Source organism: Microtus ochrogaster, unplaced genomic scaffold, assembly GCF_000317375.1.
Source record: "Microtus ochrogaster isolate Prairie Vole_2 unplaced genomic scaffold, MicOch1.0 UNK37, whole genome shotgun sequence".
NCBI lineage: Eukaryota > Metazoa > Chordata > Mammalia > Rodentia > Cricetidae > Microtus > Microtus ochrogaster.
The window spans coordinates 826,160-831,559 of NW_004949135.1; positions in this window are offsets into that span (position 1 = coordinate 826,160).

A 5,400-nucleotide genomic window follows, 5' to 3' on the forward strand; every position below is an offset into this window, starting at 1 on the left:
AGGCAGTTTGGATGCTCACCTTACTAGACCTGGATGGAGGTGGGTGGTCCTTGGACTTCCCACAGGTCAGGGAACCCTGATTGCTCTTCGAGCTGATGAGGGAGAGGGACTTGATCGGGGGAGGGGGAGGGAGGTGGGGAACCCTGATTGCTCTTCGAGCTGATGAGGGAGAGGGACTTGATCGGGGGAGGGGGAGGGAAGTGGGAGGCGGTGGCGGGAAAGAGTCAGAAATAACAAATAAATAAATTTTTTGAGCTTTTTATGAATTTTGCCAAGTATATTTATATTTTCATCATTAGTTTTATTTATTTCCTTGTATATTTTTGGCTTTTATTTTGGTATTTTTGGCTTTTTGAGACAGGCTTTTCTGTGTAGCCTGGGGTATGCTGGAACTTGCTCTGGAAACCAAGTTGGTCTCAAACTCAGAGATCCACCCGTCTCTGCCTCCCGAGTGCTGGGATGAAAGGCTGTGCCCAACATCTGGTTTCAATATCAGTTTAAAATGCAATCATAACATGTAATGCAACTTAATGATATAGAACCACTAAGATTCTACAGCTCACATCCCACAAACAATGTGTGTGGTACAAGTGAGGAAGGGCATGACAAGGGCTCTGGCGATGTTGTTTTCTTGGGATGCCATTGCCTTCTTTCTTGTTGGAAGTCTTGTCTCTGATGCAAAGCAAATACTCTTCAGGCTCTCTGAGAAATAATAGGCTTATGTTATGCTTTGACTCGTAGCTCATCCCTACCCACTGAAACCCGTCAGCGTTCTGTGCTAGGATGTCAGGAACATTATACTTGCCTGGGATGCGAAGGACAGCAGTAAGGCCACTGGCATGAATGACTACTCATTCACACATTCCATTACCCAGTCTTCTTTCCACCACACAACTGAAAGAGTACCATTATTAAGAACTCCTACATGATTGCAGGACATCATGGCATATATCTGTAATTCCAGCATCTCAGAAGCATGAGGCAGGAAGATTACAAATTCCAAGATGGCCCAAGTTATAATGGCAAAAGTTCTACCTCCAAAAAAAAAAAATCTTGAAATGATATCAGAGCACTCAGCAGGTATCATGATGCAGGATGCCTAAGTGACCACACAGAGTGCAGAAGACAGCCTTCCAACACAGAGCCACGAGGCTCAGAGTCCATTTGTGAGCTGTGATCCACAGCATTGGTGGGTGTTAAATTGATTTAAATGTGAGCTCTGGCCAGTTGTATCACCTACACATGCAATCCTAAAATAGCATGTTTAGAAATAGCAATAAGTATTATATTTTGTAATATATATTATAATTCATATATGTATTAATAATATTATGTATTAATGTCTTATGGATCCTTAGAATCCTCTTCTAAAGACAATCCTATCAGCCCAAGAGTCAGAAAATGGCCCTTTTAATCCTCTTTCCCTCTATTACTGTCACCACCTTATATGGTGTCATGTAAATTACATGTATGAGGTTCAAGCTGGCCAATGAAAAAGCTACATTAACACTGGTTGTTCACGTGACCTAAACTGAGGCTTTGTTGAAATGATTTTATCTAGATGGCTGAAAACTTGACATCTGAACAAAAATTCTCAAATCATGTCAGCTAAAATGGAATGAATGTTTATTTTTAAGTTCTATTGTTTATTTTATTATTTAGTGTTTGATTGGCTGGTTGACTGATTAATTGATTAGAGACTGCGTCTCACCAAGGAGCCCCAGCTAGCCCAGAGCTTCCAGTGCTCTCCTTCTTCTGCCTCCTGAGCACCGGGATCACAGGTAGGTTGCCATTATGTCCACCTTAACTTTCACCTTAACAGTGTTATTTCTTGGCTTCCTTAGCTACATCAAGTAGTAAAAGTTTGTCTTTTGAAGTAGACATAGTTGTATCTGGGTAAGTAGTCCCTAGCCAGTCTACCGAAGACAGGCTAGCATTCACACTTGAAACCAAGCAGCGCCCACAAATGTCTGCCTACTACGTAGAAAGGATATCAGGTAATACCATTGCTTTATGCTTTTTCTAAGAACATAGGCCTGTAAGAAAGTTCCTCTTAAATGACTAGAAAAACACTTTATAATTTACAAAGTCAAAAAGCTGGTTAAGTATTCAAAATACACATAAGAGTTAAAGTGAAGTTGAAAGAGCAAGTTACTTGCAATAAATTGGTAGAGTCGTTTTCTAGGTATGTTCTTGTTTTGTCTTATTTTGTTTTAATGGGAGGCAACTTTTGAGAATGGATGAAATGCTGTTCTGGTTAGTTTTTGCCAGATTGCCATTATCTGGAGCTACCTAGGAAACAACAACCTCAATTGAGGAAATGTCACCTTCAGGTTGTGCAGGGCTTTTCTTGATTAATGATTGGTGTGTGAGGGCCTAGCCCACTGTGGACAATGCCATTCTTGGACAGGCGTCCTGGTTTTATAAAAAAGCAGACTGACTGGGTGACCAATGAGAAGTAAACCAGTAAGCAGTGTTCCTCTCCCATCTCTGCCTCAGCTCCTGCCTCCAGGTTCCTGCTTGAGTACCTGCCCTGGCTTCCCTCAAGGATGGATTGTGACCTGCAAGCCAAGCAAGCCCTCTTCTTCTCAGGTTGGTCTTCTTCAGTATTTTATTAAAGCAACTGAAGGCAAGCTAGGACAGGCAGACACCAAACTACAAGTGGCATCCAACAGCCTGGAATTGAAATAGAAAATTATTTCTGCAAATATTTATAACTTTCTTTGGAAAATTTTAGTCACTGTGGCCATGGTCTTTTATGTGATCTGAAAACAATGTAACCAGGATATGGTTTTTTGAGAAATCGTCTCTGTCTGGCAGGGGAAGGCTGCTGATGGTGGCGTCATCTTATTCATTTCAGGAATACATGTTTGTTTTAGTTCATAAAAGAACATATTTTAGGGATATATATTTTAACACTTCTATATCCTTTTAAAGGTAGATATAAAAAGATGTTTTACTATAATAAAGCATCTGGGTTTGATACTAACTATGCTGTAATAAATTCAAAGCTTTTTTTTTTTCAAACTTGAAAACTCTTGCTCAAAAAAGTCTATGGGGTTTCCTTTGTACTTGAGTTTGTTTTGTGTTTTTCACAAAAGAGCAGAGATCTACCTCATTCATCAGGCAAAGAGGACAAAGGCAGGATTTCACTGATCACCAGAGGGCTTGTGGTTTGGACTGCAGACCATTTGACAGAAAGGAAGTCTGGTCCCTGGGTGGGATGAGAACAGGGTGAGTGCTGCTAAAGGAAGAGTTGCCCTCCCCTCCCCAAAACACAGGCAGACCTTTGCCAGGTTGCCGATTTTATGAGTGAGGAGAAAGTGGATTCCTAAGATCACAGAGGAAGTCAGACACATCTTTGGATGCCAGAACACACTTCAGACGAAAAGGTGAACGGCTTCAAGGAGGCAGGCAGTGGCCTTCCCTGAGAACCAGATGTTGTCGTGCGAACGCATCGTGTGCAGATTGTGTTCCAGACATCAATGCCTGTGCTGAAACGTTGGGGAGGTGAGAGAAAACTAGGAATTAACAATTTCCAGATTCCAGGCTGCAGGGCACACCCTGGTCCACTGGCAATTACTCCGGCTTTGTTTTCTCCTCCTGTTCTGTGCTTGTGTGAAATCACATTTGTACAATTTGTTTAAGGTGCCCGCTCAATCCTGTTGCTCTTTGGAGACCAGCTCCTCGACTGCGGAGCGAAATGGAGCCATCTCCTCTGCAGTCGGGCTGACTTGGGAGATGACAATTTTAAGGAGTGCAGAGCTGATTTTAGAGTCAACACTGTAAAAATACTGGGCTTAATGGTTCCAGTAAATATACACACAGGGCACAAATGTGTCCCCATCAGCCCTCACATGACTAAGTCATAATAAAAAAAATAAAAGAGGAAGATAATCACAGTTCTTTAGGAATTCAATATGCGATATAACTCTCCTGGGTCAGGCTGACAGTGGAAATTGATTTTCAGTCTCTAAGTCTTTTACTTTGGTTAACAAAACTCTCGTCAGAAAATACTTTAAAGTCTTTATTGCTAGCAGTATTGTGAGTTGGCTGCAAACCTTGTATATTTGAGTTGCCTTACAAATGACAGAAGATCTATAATGACTTATTTTTGTTGTCCAACAAGTTAAAAAAAAAGTACAACAACAAAAAAAACTAAGCTACCTAACCAAAAATCCTAACAGTCATGTGCTATTGGCTGGTGCCATGGGATTCAATGAGCTGAGTGTTTTTAAACATAGCACACAGTCCCCAGTTTGTCAGAGACCAACTACTACTTTCTTATTTCATGCTTTATGTTATTCTTCTTGCCAGTGAATTGCAAATTGAATCTGAGCTTACTACTTCTATCCAGCCATTAGGAGGCCTAATAATAAGAATATGAGTTTTATTACTATGGATGTCTGAGGATCCTGGTGGGACTCTCCATTAAAGGCTGCTGGAGAAGCAGCAGAACATGTATGCAGTGGGGCAAATGAATGGGAAATTTTATAACAAGAGAACTACAACAGAATACTTCACAAGGGCAACAAAACACCTTCATAAGAATGCACAACCAGCATCCCTCTCATGCTCTTCATCATCTTCCAGTGAGAACCAGAGGCTCTGGACAACCATAAGGAGACGGTATTTTCTGGACACAGCAGGACAGCTACACATATGGACTTCAGGCACTCTGCAGAAGACCTGCGCAAACTCAGGCCAAGCTAAGTGCAGCATGGAGGAGAGATGCAGCCACAAAATCCCCCCCACCCCTAAGGGCTCTTGGCAATTGATAGCAGCTGCTGTCACCAGCCAGCAAAACCTGAAAATAGTCTAGAAAGATATTCCTGTCTCTAAATCTCACTATCACACTGTTGAAGCAATGGACCACAAAGAAATGCGAATTTCCCCAAGAATCTCATGCAGCCATCCAGAGGGAGAACTGTTCTCCAAGAAAGAGATTCTCACTGTTCTAACAACTTATCAGACGACCTGTCCGAGTAAGATCGAAGCCCAGAAAATGGTGGGTCAGCCCTCCAATTGCACTTCAATTGTACTTCAGGAGCCCAAAACAGACTTGAGTTTGCTGCATCTCTTGCCCCTTTTCCAAGGTGGCCACACTAAGCAAATCCGGTTTTGTTTGTTTGTTTGCTGGTTGGTTGGTTTTGTTTTGTGAGTTCCTTTTCATCTTTTGATTGACTTGTTGATGGCAAGTGAGACTTGACTTGGGGCACAGGTTGTGGCCACCCCTCAGACAACACAAGAAAGAGAGCCAGTTTTCTTTAAGAGTACAGGCCCTCGGAGTCAACCACACTCAGTGGAAGACCAAGAATATATGGGGAGCACAAATTAGGCTCGTTTCATAATAACAACAATAATAAGAACAAGGCACAAACTTGGGTGGGCAGGATCAGA